Raw genomic sequence first — 17903 nt, 5'->3', positions numbered from 1 at the left:
AGCTAGGACTGATGAAATCAGGATTACTAGGAAGTTCACATATACATGTTGAAATGCTGGCACCAGTAGCTGGACTGGAGGGAGACGAAATACACCAAAACACTTTGGAGTCTGGCAGAATTTGAAGGGTCGATCTTGCTGGTATTAATGGCTTATTCTTGGAGGGCCAGAGATGGTAGGAGCACAGGTGAAAGGGAAATGAAAAGTACCTGATGCCTTCAGTCTGGTCACAGAGATAAAATCTCTGCTGTAAGTGTGGGCAGTCTTTAAAAAAGAAATGCAAAATTGGAAAGGAGTTCTATGACCACAGTTTCCATTTACTATGGACACACCAGTAAAACAGAAATCTTCTCTCATGGCTGATAAAAATTATTATGAAAGTGGTGAGGCTGACTTTGTTCTGCCGTGCTCTGCTTCAAACTTCACTTCCTCTGCAGGCAGAAACTGTTGTCTAATTCCCAGCCTGCATCTAGACAGCTTATCTTGGTGTTTAGCAAAATAGTTATTTTCATTCCCTAATGTTTAAGCAACATTTTCTTTCCTCCTTGGTTTTTTTAACTGTGGAATCCCTCTTGGCCTTCCTTTTTCTAACCTGAGCAGGTGAAGAAGGCTTTTTAGGCTCCTTTTATGAAGTAGACTCCAATGCTTTGACTATTCCTGTAACATTTTCTCTGCTCCATTTCAGTTTGAATTGCCTTTCTTGAATGTGTTTGGATATAACTGCCCACAGTGTTACCTGAGCATGTTTCATCAGTGCCTTGTATAATGGTACTCATACTCGCGCTGAACTTTCTGCAAATATCTTAGACATAATGCATCATGTATTGTTACACTGACTCAAAAGGAAACCACGACATGAATTTGCTAGAATGCTACGAAGAAAAACCTGGTGCAAACCCCTGATTTTTTCAATACTGCTACTTGAACTCCTTATGCATTTTTTAGGGCCAGATGCACCCACGGAAAGGTAGGTGGTGAGAGTGAGCAAAGATTGCTACCTTGATGCAGGTATGCAACTGTAATTGGCTGCATTTACAAAGAAGAGCAAGATCTTATTAAGAAGATCAGTTCTGGTTGAGTGCTACAACAACTGAGCTGAAAAAATGTCTAATTAAAAAAATGAGGTTAAGTAGATAGGGTATATAACTTCTAATCTGCAAAAAAGAAAAAAAAAAGAAAAAAAAAACAACCCACCTCTCTATCTTCATTCCTGGACATGCAAGGACCTCTCTATCTTCATTCCTGGACATCAAGGAGTGCACATGAGATGAGAAGGCATTGTACAGCTCCCTCCTTTGTCTTGTTCAGGCTGCTGCCATTACACTGGACTTGAGTAGTTGCAAAAACTTTTCCCTGAGAAGTGGTCAGGAAATTCACTTCACCTAGGTCATGGTCTCCTGACTCTGGCAGGCAGAGTGCTAACATATTGCTAAATAAACAATTTATAGTAATAATATATCATTCTAGGTAAGAGAGATTCTATACAGTATGGCATAGTCACATATATCCTTATTTCATACTATACTTTCTGAAAAAGTTTAAAATAGCTGATCAAGGTTACAAACAGTAGGATTTGCAGTTCCTCTCTTTTCTCTCTTCAGTGTTTTTTAAGAATGAGATATAATCTACACAGTAAAGTCAAATCTTATTTAGTTTGCCCAAAGCCTATTAAATTTGCAAGAAGAAATGACATTACCAACTGCTGTTGAAACAGAATTGATGTGGTTTTTATATTGTTCAGATAAATTGTGGAAATGGCACACAGTATTAATTCCCTCTTCTACTCAGTAGCACAATAGATCTGTGTACTTAATGATCTCATTTACTTATATGGTGACAAATCCTCAGGTATTAGTTACATGAAGGTCAACAGAACATGGTGTATGGTATTGGATCTGAAATATTTTTGAAAATGTTGCTCCCCGTGCATTATACTTTGTGCATGACATGAGATTTGAAAAATACAAGAAGTAACATGAGAGTTTTAATTTTAAACTTAGATGTCACCTGGTTTGAGAGGAGCATTGTCTGTAGACATGAAACAGAGTGAGAAAGAGAATGGCAATTTAGAAACTTTTGTTTCCAAAATTATTTTTCCTATGTACTATAAAGTGAGGGATTTTTGTGCTCTGTTTGGACAGCCTGTGTAGGAATTTTCTTGTGCTCTGTTTACATCATTTACCTTGCAATTCTTACAAAAGGCCACTTGAGAGGTTGCTCTGTTGCCGCCATAGCATTTGCTTGTGCTGCAGTGAAGAAGGATTCACGAGAATGAACACACTACAATTAAAATCTGCATGCACGGTAAAATTTTCAGTACCACGAATGGAGATTTAACTGTGTGTTTTCAGAAATGTGTGTGCCTCAGTAATAGAAGGCTGAAAATTTGCCCTTCTGTTCGCCCAAGTTTGGTTACTGCTGCTCCTGTTTGGTACGGATCTGCTCTGTCAAGCCAGATGTCCTGATAGCCATGGGTGTCCCTATATTTCAGTTTCAGTTGATTAAGATGAACTGATTAACTCACAGTCCTCCACCGTTAGATGTAGCTCCTTGCAAATCACTGGTTAAGAGAGAACAGGATCATAATTATACTGTTGTCCACTTTTCTGTTTGAAAATGTATTTCTCTAAATCCTTAACTCTTGTGGACTCAGGCAGGGTAATGCTTTCTTTTACGTGGGACTAGGACTTTGCCTGAGCAGTGGGGAAAGAAGGACTTCAAAAAGACAGAGCATGCTGAGACCCGAGGAGACCAGTCAGTACATGCAGGGGCAGGGCTGCCGTCCAGCGGGACCAAGGTCGGTGGGAGGAAGGGGCCGACAGGGCCCCCACGCGCTCGGGGCAGAAGCACTGCGCAGCCCTGCCCCGGGCAGGCCGAGCCCTGGCCGCCATGCCGGTGGGGCCTGGGGCAGATCTGGGGAGAAGGTCCTGGGTCCTGGTGGGCAGCCAGCTAGGCAGAGCCAGAGAGGCTGGAGATAAGGGAAAGCTTTTCCCCCACGAGGACAGCTGGGGAGTGGGGCCAGGCCCAGGGAGGTGGTGCCATCTCCCTCCTTGGAGGGTTTCCAGCCCCTACGGGATGGAGCCCTGAGCCCTGGTCTGACCCCGTGGCTGAGCCTGCTCTGGGCAGGGAGTTGGAGTGGAGACTACACAAGGTCCCTGTCAGGTTGAATTGTCCTGCAGTCCTAAGTGGGTTGGCAGGTCTATCCTGAAAAAAAAGATTTCAGAGTCTTCTAATAGTTGATGATTCTAATGTGATCTTAAGAGCAGAAGAATTTGCTTAAAGTCTGTGTGTTAAATTTAGACAATAGAAAAGCCAGTGAATGTTAGAGTTATGGGATAATATACGAAAAGTAAGAGGAGAGGGGAAAGGGTGTGGTGATAAAAGATTTTTATTCCCATTTTATAGGGCAATTGTTACTTTATTTGTCACATCTGTTTAGATCCCTTTCCCCAAGGAATTTGTGGTGTGAGGTAAGAGAATACTATGAAAAAATGATGAAGGTAACTGGACTACAGGAATGAAAACAATGAGTTAAAAAGAGAGGAAAGAGCAAGGATTCTGGCACAATAAAAAATCCAGTAGCAATCCTCCACAGGCAGCAAATAATTTGTTTGAGTGTATAATTAATAGATTTGTCAGAAAGTACTTAGATTGTGAAATATTGCAAGTAGACCTCTTTCCAGATGGATTAAGATGAATGGGTTCTCCAGCAGAGTACAAAACCTTATTGCTCAGTGGTTGCAGAATTTGCTGCATCTAGATTTGTTTGAGTTTCTGCTTCTTTACTGTCTTTCTTCTTTTGCTCCTCTGGCTGCAGGGGAGAAGATGGGGGGAAAGAAGACAAAAGAGAGTGCTGCTAATTCCAGTATTAAATGGTGTCCTTTATCTAAAAGGCATCCAAGCAGACAAAACTAAATCAGGTGGTCAGTGGGAGACTATTCACTGCACAGGAATGTAAAAAGGGGGGAATGTGCTATTATGGACAAAAAAATTAAGTTATATACTAGTGCAGTTCAGAGAGAATAGCATACCCAGCATAGGATATTTTAAAATCAATTAATACCTTTTAGCTGCAGATCCAGTCCTGGGGTAGGGGAACAGCAATAATTTGTGATGCCAAAGTGATCTGTAGAAATAGGGATGAACACCTTATTCTAACTTTAGTATGAAATGTGTCTTCACTGAAAACACAGAAAGGCTTTGGAAAATGCGTAGGATTCAAGTCAAGAGAGAAATAATTAAAATGTGGTAGTGACCACTACTGAGGTGGAAATGTACCCTTTTAAGACTAAACAAGCATCAGGAATGGCAGTGATCTAGCTTCTTAATTGTGGGTTCTGGTTCTGACAGAGCAGTGGCAACGTGCCAAGGTTATCTGATGTTCCTCTGGCCAAAAAAAGGGAGCAAATTAGAACTGCTGATGGCAGGTGAAACATGGTGATTTTGAAATCCTCTTTCATTAAAGAAAAAGCAGTTGCACCTCTGTCATTAGTTTTGGAATTTTTAACAACATGTGGTCCTCCTACTTTCCTAGTGAAGACAATGTCATGATAGTGAGAAGAAAGGGACTCTAGATGTGAGGTTGCCCAGCTTGAACAGATGTTCCCAGATTCCTGAGAAGGCTATAGCAGAGCTGCATGCTTTTGCCATACACAGAAGCACTCAGATCCTTTTTAAGAAAATTTTTTTGCACGTGCTTGCTGAACATTATTTTCCCCTCCACCTTCTCCCTTGTCCTTTCCCTCCCATTTTTTGGAAAAAACTTGAATTGAGTGGAAATCAAAGTTCCAGACCCCTTAAAATCAGAAAAGTTTCCCTTCAGACTGAAAGTACAGTTTAAGTCTCTTTCTAATGGAGGTCTACACCAAAAACTCATCTCAAAAGGCGTACATGTGGTATGAAAATTACATTTTTTTGCCCCAATCCATGTTTAAGCTTTACAGTTAGGGCCAGCCTCTAATTTTTGATCATTACCTTTGCTTAGCTTAGCTTGTCTCCATATCTCTTCAAATGGAAACATTTTTAAGTAACATCGTCATGTGGTAAAAAAGTCTAATCAGAAATTAAAAAATCATTTATCCATGTGCTGTATTTTTGGGTTCTGTCTGGCCTTCATTGGGTAGAATAGCCTAGTTACACATTTAGATGAGTCCCAAATTTAATTCCTTGACCTTTCCAGGCATCCCTGTATATCAAATCATGGCTAAAATCTGGAGGAAATGCTGCAGGCAGAACATTCAGAACTAGGAACAACCTAAACTGAAGTTTAGGTTACATTTGTCATAAACCAGGCTTGCACAGAATGAGTTCTAGGATCTAATTTAGTTGGGGAGATTAACCAGTAACTAGTCTAATGACAGCTTCATTAATGGGTTTTTGATACGTTTGGGAAAGTAAAAATTATTCTTTCAGTTATTCTAAAGAAATAAAATTAGTAATCTGATTTTAGAGTAGTCAGGAGATGTGGATTGCAAGGAAATGAAATAAATTCAAGTTACCTTTGTGATGCTTGGATTATGTTTTTCTTGGATTCAGACACTGTTTAGGACAACATGAAAGTGATCTTCACTGATGTCAGCTGGTCCCAGGGCTCCAGGGAGGAGCAGAGTCTTGGCTCTACTCCTTGATTCAGAAGTGATCATTATAAATGTCTTTTGGGATCTTCTGCAGAACAAAGTTTATGAAATCTTATGCAGTAATTGCTTTGAACCAGGTAATTTGGGTTTGAAATAGAGCGTATCTGGATGTCCTGGTTTCAGCTGTGATAGAGTGAATTTTTTTTCTAGTAGCTGGTATAGTGCTGTGTTTTGGATTCAGTATGAGAAGAATCTTGGTAACACTGATATTTGCAGTTGTTACTAAGTAATGTTTATACTAAGTCAAAGATTTTTCAGCTTCTCATGGCCAGCCAGTGAGACGGCTGGAGGGGCACAAGAAGTTGGGATGGGACACAGTCGGGCAGCTGACCCAAAGTGGCCAAAGGGGTATTCCATACCATGTGACGTCACGTCTAGTATATAAACGGGGGGGGAGTTGGCTGGGGAGGGGTGGATCGCTGCTTGGGAACTAAGTGGGCATTGGTTGGCTAGTGGTGAGCAATTGCACTGTGCATTACTTGTTTTGCATATTCCAATCCTTTTATTATTATTGTCATTTTATTACTGTTATTATTATCATTATTATTTTCTTCCTTTCTGTCCTATTAAACTGTCTTTATCTCAACCTATGAGTTTTACTTTTTTCACCCAATTCTCTCCCCCATCCCAGTGAGTGGGGGGGAAGTGAGCGAGCAGCTGCGTGGTGCTTAGATGCCAGCTGGGGTTGAAGCACGACACTGGATTAGCCAGAGAACTGCAGGAGGCTGGGACTCTGGGACATTACTATAGATTGTTACCAGGTTTCACTGAGAACTGGGTTGAAAAATTGTTATATTAGTTATTATTACTGAAGTTAAATATTACAAATGTCAGTCTGAAGATGACAAGACCTATCATACTGTAATCTTTGATGAAAATGAAGTATTATGATGTTCCCAATGAAATTCTGAATTAAGTGAAATTTAACAGAATTAAAATAAAAACTTCCTTTTAATTTGCAGAAACTAAACTGAAACAGATTAACCTACATTCCTCCTGGGGCATAATTATCCATAAATGTATTTAGTTTAGGAACATAAGAGGGAAATATAACAGGTATGTCAGTGCCACGGATCCAGAGCTATGTATCTCTTTCAACATAATGTACCTTTGAGAGAAGACAATCCCTGTTGCCTTTTCTGCTGTGGAGGTCTGGTACGTAGAAGAAACCAGAGAATAAAACAGCAGTTCACAAGAGCCAATGAGATGGCTTGCAAGTTCAGTCTTTATTAAACTTACTTAACATAAACTAAGCAAGATGTCATAATTAGACCAAAAAAGCCATGAAAATACATGTTTTATTTTGTTTTTCCTGACCAAGTTAAAAATGTGTCACAAAAATCTTCTGTATTATTTTTTTCTGAGAAGGCATTTCAGAGGAAAACTCCCGGCCTTTAGTTTTGTTGCATCACTTCCCCACAGCCAAAGCTCTGCCTCTGTTGGGGGATATTGCCAAGCTCTGGTGTCTCAGAAGAGAATGAGAATTATGGGATTTATTTTTTCCAGAGGAACAGACTAGTAATAAAAAACTGGAGCATCTGGTTATTGGAGTGTTTGCTGGAAATGGAACAATCCAGTTACTAGAAAATGAGCATCTGGTTAGTGGAGTGCATATTGCAGTATAAGTTGTAATAATGAGCATGTAGTTTGAAAAAGGACTGGAATGTCTCTGTCTGACAGGGACAAAAAGGAAATATTCAGTTACAGCTGGCTCAGCATATTCCACCTTCTAGAAAATATGCAGATTCTAGTTTTCAAAGGGCCCTAAATACATTTGAGAATCTTATTTAGATGCTTCAGTGTATGCTCAGGTTTTCAAATGTGAATTGAAAGAGTAAACACTGAACATGAAATTTTGAAAGCAACTTCAAATTTCTGGGCTAAAAATCATGCAATTACTTACCTATGTGTATATACACAAACACAGAGAGAAGATTTATTCTTCTGATTTTTATCTGTGACTATGAAAATAAGGCATGTATTCATTATAGCTGTCACATAGGTACCTGTTGGGTTATGTACATGCATGAACACTTGATGTATAGACATAAAATAATTGTGCTTATAAAATGGGCATATTCTAACTTGCTTAAAGTGATCACTTTATTTTTACAGTCATTGTTGGAGCAATATTTTTATGATATCACGCATATTATATTAACCTGTCCATATTTCTACTCTTTCTACAAGGATATTTAATGGGATATATTTTTGTCAATTACTTTTAATAAAAACACATGCTTTATGTCTACAAAAGCAGATGAACCAAGAAGCATGATACTGCTTTGGAAAACTCCAAAGATATTACAAATCTTGGAAAAAAATCATTGAATACCTAACCATACATTAAATGCCTGCAGATAACATGAGGGGTTTTTTTTGTGTGTCTGACAATAGCAAAAATACAGTGTTATAGCTAATTTAGATGCAAATTATTTGTCCAAAAAGTCCTTATTGCTCTTCAGAAGCTAGCTGTGCAATTTATTTATACACTTGTATATACACTTTCTACTGTTGTCGTGGTTTAACCCCAGCTGGCAACTAAGCACCCCACAGCTGCTCTCTCACTCCCCCCCTCAGCAGAATGGGGGAAAGAGAATTGGAAGGGTAAAAGTGAAAAAACTCGTGGGTTGAGGCAAGAACAGTTTAATAATTGAAATATAATAATAATTACAATAATAACACCACCACCACCAACAATAATATTTGTAATGAAAGGGAAAATAACAAAGAGAGAGAAATAAAACCCAAGAAAGACAAGTGATGCAAATGAAAAGAATTGCTCCCCACCAACCAACCGATGCCCAGCCAGTCCCCGAGCAGCGGCCCCTGGCCAAGCTTCCACCTAGTTTTATTGCTGAGCATGACATCATACGGTCTGGAATATCCCTTGGGTCAGTTGGGGTCAGCTGTCCCAGCTGTGTCCCCTCCCAACTTCTTGTGCACCCCCAGCCTACTCGCTGGTGGGGTAGGCTGAGAAACAGAAAAGGCCTCGACTCTGTGTAAGCACTGCTCAGCTGTAATGAAAATGTCCCTGTGTTATCAACACTGTTTCCAGCACAAATCCAGAACATAGCCCCATACTAGTTACTATGAAGAAAATTAACTCTACTCTAGCCAAAACCAGCACAACTCTTTATAAACCAATTTTTCCATCAGTGTGTTGGACTTGTTATATTAGCCAGAATGAAAATCCTGCCAAATCCTTTCCTAGTCAGAGTCAATCAATTTAACAAGTGAACCTCCTGACTTAAACCTATAAAATCTCTCTTATTACTCCAGAAAAACAAATATCAGAACAGATACAACAAATTGATCCTGATTTTTTCCTTCTTAAAAAAAAATATATTTCTTTAGCATCAAATTGCAAAAAGCCTGTTTGTAAGTGCCACCTGCAATCATGGCTTAAAGGAGAGTCCACTGAAGTCAGCAGGCTTCTGTCACGTCCTTTCCTTCAACCTTTTTTAGACCTGAAAAGGTAAAAAAAACATTGAGCTCTGATTTTATGTATGTGGTAAACTTAGGTATTTTTACAGATAGGAATGAGTCTGGGAATGGTGCTTTATTGTACACTGGGTAAGTTGTATCACTGTGCAATGCAGATCCTGCTTTACTAGCTCAGCATTGCTCAGGTGTTCTGTGAAAGCCAGGGCAAACCATGCCTACAAATAGCCACTGGGATCTGAATTCTGTGATCCAGATACCTCAGAATAGCTATACTGATAGAGGAAGAATAAAAGCTCATTTTTTAATAAATTTAATATTCTAGTTCTAGTCTCTGAGAAACTTCAGCAAGCAGAGAAATACCAGTATTTCTCATGGAACTGAGCATGCTGAATTCCTATTTGCTTTATGTTAGTATTTAGAATTCTAATTTATATTAAATGCACTGTCAGCTGGCAATCTAAATACCTTTAAAATTCAGGCCTGTGTGTTTTGACTCTATTTCTAGTGTTCCAGGCAAACAGCTATGGTTCAATTTTTTTTTTTTTTTGATAGAATAATCAGTATATAGAACATACCTTTGTTCTTCTACAATCATTGTAAAAGCTTTTCTTTTGTTTTGGTTTGGTTTTTTTCCCATATCAAAAAACCCTTTAAAACCCTTACTGTCCAGGTTTTAATTTTTGATTAAATAGTAGGAACTGAAAATTTCAGAAGCAGCTGAAAGAGATCTCCAGAGTGCTTATTGTATCCAACTCTGCTGCCTAAATGACTCTATGGCAATTCTCCTGGAAATGGGATTAGTATGAAAAAACACTATAAAATCTGTTTTTATGGTCCAACTTACTTTATAGAAAATAAATCTTACTTTATGAATCTGTTGAAGTCACTAAAAAGCTGAACTGGCACCAGAAGTGGGGCTAAAGAAATAAGATTAAAAATTGAGATGAAAGTTTGTTTGAACTTTTAGATAGCTTTGCTATGACCTCATCTACTTCTTGCACAGTTGTATTAGGTTTGCGTGGCAAGGTTTTGGTAGTCAGGGGGGTGCGGGGGTGTGAGGTGCTACAGGGGTGGCTTCTGTGAGAAGCTGCTAGAAACTTCCCCCATGTCTGACAGAGCCTATGCCAGCCCGCTCCAAGTCGGACCAGCTGCTGGCCAAGGCCGAGCCTGTCAGCAGTGGTGGTAGTGCCTCTGGGATAACAGATTTAAGAAGGGGAAAAAATGCACAATGGCAGCCAGGGAGAGGAGTGAGAACACGTGAGAGAAACAACGCTGCAGACCCCCAGGTCAGTGAAGAAGGAGGGGGAGGAGGTGCTCCAGGCGCCGGAGCAGAGATTCCCCTGCAGCCCGTGGGGAAGACCATGGTGAGGCAGGCTGTCCGCCTGCAGCCCATGGAGGTCCACGGTGGAGCAGATATCCACCTGCAGCCCGGGGAGGACCCCACGCCGGAGCAGGTGGATGCCTGAAGGAGGCTGTGACCCGCGGGAAGCCCGCGCTGGAGCAGTCTCCCGGCAGGACCTGTGGACCCGTGGAGACAGGAGCCCACACTGAAGCAGGTTTTCTGGCAGGAATTGTGGCCCCATGGGGGACCCATGCTGGAACAGTCTGTACCTGAAGGACTGCACGCTGCGGAAAGGACCCATGCTGGAGCAGTTCGTGAAGAACTGCAGCCCGTGGAAAGGACCCATGTTGGAGAAGTTTGTGAAGAGCTGTCTTCCGTGGGAGGAACCCCATGCTGGAGCAGGGGAAGATTGAGGAGTCCTGCCCCTGAGGAGGAAGAAGCAGCAGAGACAGCGTGTGATGAACTGACCCCAACCCCCATTTCCAGTCCCCCTGCACTGCTGTGGTGGGAGAAGGTAGAGAAAATTGGGAGTAAAGTGAAGTCAGGGAAGAAGGGAGAGGTGGGGGGAAGGTGTTTTAAGATTCAGTTTTTATTTCTCATTATCCTACTGTGATTTGATTGCCAATAAATTAAGCTAATTTCCCCAAGTTGTCTCTGTTTTGCCCGTGATGTTAATTGGTGAGCAATCTCTCCCTGTCCTTATCTCGACCCATGAGCCTTTCATTATATTTTCTCTCCCCTGTCCAGCTGAGGAGGAGAGTGACAGAGCAGCTTTGGTGGGCAGTGGGTGTCCAGCCAGGGTCAACCCACCACAACAGTAATTTAGGAACAGCTCATCTTTGTATAGATAGATGATCAACACACATGTCCATTCCTCCTACTCAAGCTGCAAAGGGAAATGCACTAATTACATAAAACTAGACTATCCACAGGACTGAGTAGCTTTTAGTCCTTGAGCCATATAAAACTTATTGAAACAGTTCTTAAAATCTACAAGCCCTTCCCTGTCTTCCTCAGAGGTGTAAGGTACTGGGGTGGGTTATATTTTGTGTTGTCTGCATGTTTGACTTCTTGACTGAACTTGCAAATACTCACAGACCCAATGTAACCAGGAAGATATAAGATATGTCTGGGATACTTGCATGCTGGTGACAAAATGGGTTCCTGTCCATTATGTGACTGTGAGAATCACCAGTTTTGGAGAGGCTGGGGGTACCTCCACAACAATTATTTTGCCTAGATTAGCAGAAAGTTGGTTTCCATTTTTCTCCCACATAAAGTTTTCTCCATGTGAACTGCTGAATTTTCAGATACTGAGTCCTGTCATTCCCAGGGACTTCAGCTGGCTCTGGATGCCCAGCAGCTCTGCAAAGCAGACCTTAAAGATCTATGGATATCGTCAAAATTCCCGTGAAGTCAATAGGATCTGAAAGGGAGCTGCAGTCAGCCTTTGATTAGCTTGCCTTTCCATGGCAAAGGTTTTGGTGCTGTGCTGTTTTGCTCCTGTAAACAGATTCATGAAAACAATTCTTAATTTCAGCAGGGCTGCTGTTTGAAATGAGAATTGCTCAGGCATGTAAAGCTTCTCAGGACTAAATCCTTGGTCATCATTAAATAAGTAGCTTTGTATTCTGTTGCAAGGACCACAGGGGTTCAACATCAGCAAAGAAATCTCCCATAAAGGTATGTTCCCCTCATTTCTTCAAGCAATTTAGGTTGAATTGTACTCCTTAGCTCAAATAACAGTGACTGTTTACAGTTCAAATGTGATTTCTGGCAGTATGATTGCCCAGCAAGAGGAAAACACACTGAAAAGCATGTCAAGGAGGGTTTAATAACTGCATTTTGTAAAGGTTAAAGAAGAAAGCAGATAGGTAGGATATTTTACACATTTTCTATTCCTCCTGCACCTGCTGACAGCAATTTGTAATTTAGGCAGCTGTGTAGCGCTTCACCTATTGCTCATTGCAGAATTAAGGATTTTCAAGAAGTTTGGTTGGTTGCTTAGCTTCCTGTCTGTTGAGAAACATGAGGCTGGCTTCTTCGTTCTGTTGAAAAAGTTTAGATCAATTCTTTGAGATATCTAACTAACTACTCTATAGCTCTTCACTCTTTTTAAAATGAATATTCAGACACTTGCAGAAAGTTATCCATTTATCTCTAGCGCCTGCAGAAGGAAAATTAGGATCCTGTTTGAAGGCTTTTTTTATTGAGGTGATTGCACTTATGTGTGCTGAATCTGTCTAGATCCATAGATGAACAGATGCCTGGTTTCCAGGTACCTTGTTTCCAGAGTAGAAATGGCAGCCCTGAATTCTTAACCTTATTTTCCTGTGCAGTACAAGGAAAGCTATGGCCCTCAAAATGTGCTTTGTGACTATGAAACCAGTTTTGTGCTGCACTTTGGGCTTTGGGAAAGGAATAACTAAGCCACCAGTTAGGAAATGTCAGAAAGAGTGAGCAACATGTGAATTTCCACCTCTTTCCAATTCTTCAGATTCACCAATAGCCTTGAATTTAGTACCTATGTGAGACAAGGATTTGCAGTTTAGAGCTGTCTCATCTCTAACTCTCTACCTTTTTCTCAGTGACAACTTGTCGAAAGGACTTCATCTTCAACATTCAGCTTAAATTGGTCACTCTGACTGAGCATATTACCTATGTGAGGGCCTTAGAAGAAAGTTTTCCTTGTGAAAAGAGGACAGGCTGTTCAGTCTAGTAGGCAACCTGTAACTGATGAGGAAAAAACTCAGCTGACTGGCTTAGCTGGCAATGGATTTAGCTCATAATTCACCTGAAGAGGAAGAAAACAAATCAGGGGTGGATTCTGAGTGCTATTAGCTTGTTTGGAGAATTATATCATCAGTTGAAATATGTATTTTTATTTTATAATTTCTGAAAAGGAAGTTTCTTCTTGTGTCTTCCCCAAAAGAAATGGTAAGAAAGGAGATTTCATAGAATCATAGAATCATAGAATCATTTTGGTTGGAAAAGACCTTCAAGATCATTGAGTCCAACCATTAACCATGCCCCCTAAACCATCCCCTGGAGTACCCTGTCTGCTCACTTTTTGAATACCTCCAGGGATGGTGAATCAACCACTTCCCTGGGCAGCCCATTCCAATGTTTGACAACCCTCTCAGTAAAAAAATTTTTCCTAATATCTAACCTAAATCTCCCTTGCCTCAACTTGAGGCCATTTCCTCTCGTCCTATCTCCAGACACCTGACAGAAGAGACCAACACCCACCTCACTACAACCCCCTTTCAGGTAGTTGTAGAGAGCGATAAGGTCTCCCCTCAGCCTCCTCTTTTCTAGACTGAACAACCCCAGATCCCTCAGCCGCTCCTCATAAGACTTGTGCTCAAGGCCCCTCACCAACTTGGTTGCTCTCCTCTGGACACGGTCTAGCAGCTCAATGTCTTTCCTGTAGCGAAGGGCCCAAAACTGAACACAGTACTCGAGGTGCGGCCTCACCAGTGCCGAGTACAGGGGAACAACCACCTCCCTGTTCCTGCTGGCCACACTGTTCCTGCTACAGGCCAGGATGCTGTTGGCCTTCTTGGCCACCTGGGCACACTGCTGGCTCATATTCAGCCGGCTGTCAACCAGCACGCCCAGGTCTTTCTCTGCCGGGCAGCTTTCCAGCCACTCTTCCCCAAGCCGGTAGCGCTGCATGGGGTTGCCGTGACCGAAGTGCAGGACCCGGCACTTGGCCGTGTTAAACTTCATACAATTGGCCTCAGCCCATCGATCCAGCCTGTCCAGATCTCTTTGTAGAGCCTCCCTACCCTCAAGCAGATTGACCCTGCCTCCCAACTTGGTGTCGTCTGCAAACTTGCTGAGGGTGCACTCAATCCCCTCATTCAAATCATCAATAAAGATATTAAACAGAACAGGGCCCAACACCGAGCCCTGGGGAACACCAGTCGTGACCCACCGCCAACTGGATTTCACCCCATTCACCACGACCCTCTGGGCTCGGCCATCCAGCCAGTTTTTCACCCAGTGAATAGTGCACTTATCCAGGCCATGAGACGCCAGCTTCTCCAGGAGTATGCCATGAGAGACAGTGTCAAAGGCCTTGCTGAAGTCTGGGAAAATAACATCGACAGCCTTTCCCTCATCCACTAGGCGGGTCACCTGGTCATAGAAGGAGATCAGGTTGGTCAAGCAGGACCTGCCTTTCATAAACCCATGCTGACTGGGCCTGATCCCCCTCTTATCCTGGACTTGCCATGTGAGTGCTAAAACAATTTTGAGTATTTTTTCTTTTTATTTGAAGTATTAATTTACTGTATTAATTTGGGGGTTGAACTAGGTGACCTTTAAAGGTCCCTTCCAACCCAAGCCATTCTATGATTCTATGATATGGGAAATTGATTTAAGCTGTGTAGAAATGAGTCTAAGTCATGCCAGAGCTATGAAATAGGTTTAATTTTTTATCTGTCAGTCTAGATTTTGCTCCCCTTAAGGAATCTTTCCTTATAAGCTTGATTCATGTTTCCCAGGCTTTAGGAACAGTAGGGAGGGGAAAAATGCTTGGATGTTTCATAGTTCATTGGTTTTTACATTTTAGCCTTATTTTCATGACTTAGGTGTGACCCAAGGCAAGTTTTATACCTGTTTGTGTATAGATGAGTACCTGTCTACTTATTCTCAAATTCTTATCACTGAAGCTTGTAGCTGATGAGACAGGGAAATTTGAAAGAACTTGTATGGGTTTTTAAATAAGCTAAGTCATTAATTGAAAAGATTATGGGACACTAAGTTACTGTAGGGGAAATAGAAAACTGAGGGCCTAAATCTTTAGATCAGATGGATTCTCCACCCCTCTGGATAGTGTTGTTTTTCCTTTTTAAACCTAGTCATTATACTCAGTAACTGCATGTACTAAAAAAAAAAAAAAAAAAAAAGTCTGGAGTGTCACCCCTGGTCCCCAAAGCAGGATCAGCTGTGTCTCCTAACACAGACTCCTAACAGACTTTGATCCAACTGGTTCTTACAAACTTTTGATGATGAAGCTTCCATGATATCCCTGGGTAAATTAGGTACCTTACCTGTGGTGAAGAATACGTGCCTTAAAGCCAAGACTATAAGATGGAATTTTCCCAGGTAATATCATTGATATATCTTGTCTTCTGAGAAATCATATTGGTTAAATAACCACTCAGTAAGGGCAATACTTTTACAGAAGGGTAACATTGAAGAAGACTTCTATTTAAACTGCTGCCTTTCTGGAATTATTGAGGTATCATCTTTCACACAGAACAGGAGGAGCTTTTGTTTTTTAAGATCCATGCTGAAAACATCCTTTCTGAATATTAAATTACATGGAATTCACCATAGTGCAGAAGGCTGAAAGGCCAACTTCACCATGCCAGGAGTTTCATTTTTCTTGTCTTCTTCCAGGGCAATTGAATTATGGAAATCTGATGCCCTCAGAGGTGAAAGTATAACACCTCCCTTGCTCCATCTTTAAGTTGGAAATATTGTGCTCTGGCTTTTACAATTTTAATGAACCTTTTGATTAATAAGAAATAATAGGTGAAATAAATTTCTTTGTCCTATAGAATGGTCTGTATCTTAAACTTGCATTCAGAAGAACTTATTCTGACTGCCAAATTGGCCTGATGAGAGAAATCAGATTGATCTATGCCAAAGTTTCCATTTTAGCCCTCACAAGTCTTCAGGCTGTCTTGTTACATCCAAGGTAGCACACCACCCATATACTTAGCTCAAAATTGGCATGAAAAAGAGAAGCGTAAATCATTACAGGAGCACTTTTGTTTTGTTTTGTTTGTGAGGTTTTTTTCCCAAGCAATCAGAGCTGTCCCTGCTTGACTAACATGATTTTTTTGTTTTCATGTGCATCTCAACTGTTGACCTCTTGGATGGAGCGTTCCAGCTCTGGAGTCCCAAGGCCACACAGAAAAATGGAGCCTCCAACAGTTACGGTTTCTATCTCACTCTTCTTGGAATATCTCCCAGCTCCCAGGATGTGCAATCTAACATTTGGTTCAGTTCTGGTCCTGGCACTGCAATGGAGTCAAAGAGATTGTCTTCTTTCCCATGGCCACCAGTGCTGAAGCTGGGACCAAATCTGATGCTGAATCCATACCATTCAGTTCCTAAAGCTTTTAAGCCCAGAGATTTTTAACCAAATTAAAATTCTCCGTCCTTCCTTCTGCTGGGTGGAACATGACACTGTTAAGTATCTTTACTTACATTACAATTCAAAGTACTGAGTTAGGCAATGAAATTCAGAATTCCAGGGTTTAATTGGAAGATATCTTGTCAAAATATGTTCAAACAAATTACAAGGTACATGTGACAAATGTTAATATGTCCATTTAATACATCCAGATGAGTAAATTAAGGTGTTGAGAAATTAAGATCAACTTTGACTATAACAGCTAATGCCTTGAAATATTTTCCTTTCAGGATGACTTAATGTCTTCATGATGAATACTTTAGGATAGCCACTTTGTGAGGGTGAACAACTCCAATTTTAGTTGGAGTGTGGGTGTCTAATTTCCAAAATGTATCCCAGCCACAAATAATGGAGTTCATCAGAACTGATGTAGTGAGGCTGGAAGACCATTTTCTATGAAGTGAGTTGTCATGGGCTGCTCAGAGAACTGTTGTCTGACTGGAGAACAAAATTCATTTGTAGAATTATTGGAGAGCAGGAAAACATTGATGTACGTTTCTTAGTGAAATCTGAATTTCATGTCAAGGTTCACACTGTCATTTGTCATTTGTTTGTTTTCTTTGATGTTCCATGAAAAAATAAGCAATCAGATTTCTTTTAACTCAGAGATTTGAGCGTCCGCTGTTAGTCATATTTTGCCTACCTAATAGCTCACCTTTTGCCTGCCTTTCTGCAACACTATCTTTCTAGTCAAAGCAATGGGAGCAAGGTTTACTTTTTTGAAAGGATCTTTTTGTAAGGCATCACACAGAAGACAAACTTTGATCCACAGAACTTATTTGAGGCAGGACTGAGCTTAAACCTTTCAATTTTTTGGTCTAATAGTCATTCCTACTTGCAATTAAGTTGGATGCCAGAAATGAAACATTACTTTGAAGATGAGGAGATGGATTATTGGTAGTTGGCTTGCTGTGCTTACCCTGTTCCTAAGCACTGACATTTAAGCTGGTTTTATTTCTTGACTTGCTCTAGCATTTTTCAAAATCAGAAAAACAATGTAATAAATTGTCCTTCTACCTAGCTGTTCAGCTATGGCTACTTTGCTGGCTGCTGTAAAGAGTCAACAAGGTTTAAATCCATGACATATTCAGGGGAATGTTCTTAACATTTATTAGTTCTCTTGGCCACTCTTTACCAAGGGAATACACCTTTAAAGAAAACATACAGTTTTGGTTTATTTCAGTTCTTCTTTGTATCTGACTGATACTGTTGAATCTCCACTAAAGTAAAAGGAACTCAGCTCATTTAAATCATTGGAGGAGCT

The sequence above is a fragment of the Harpia harpyja genome, chromosome Z (genome assembly GCF_026419915.1).
Source record: "Harpia harpyja isolate bHarHar1 chromosome Z, bHarHar1 primary haplotype, whole genome shotgun sequence".
Taxonomy (NCBI): Eukaryota; Metazoa; Chordata; class Aves; order Accipitriformes; family Accipitridae; genus Harpia; species Harpia harpyja.
Note: the sequence above shows the minus strand (reverse complement) of the source record.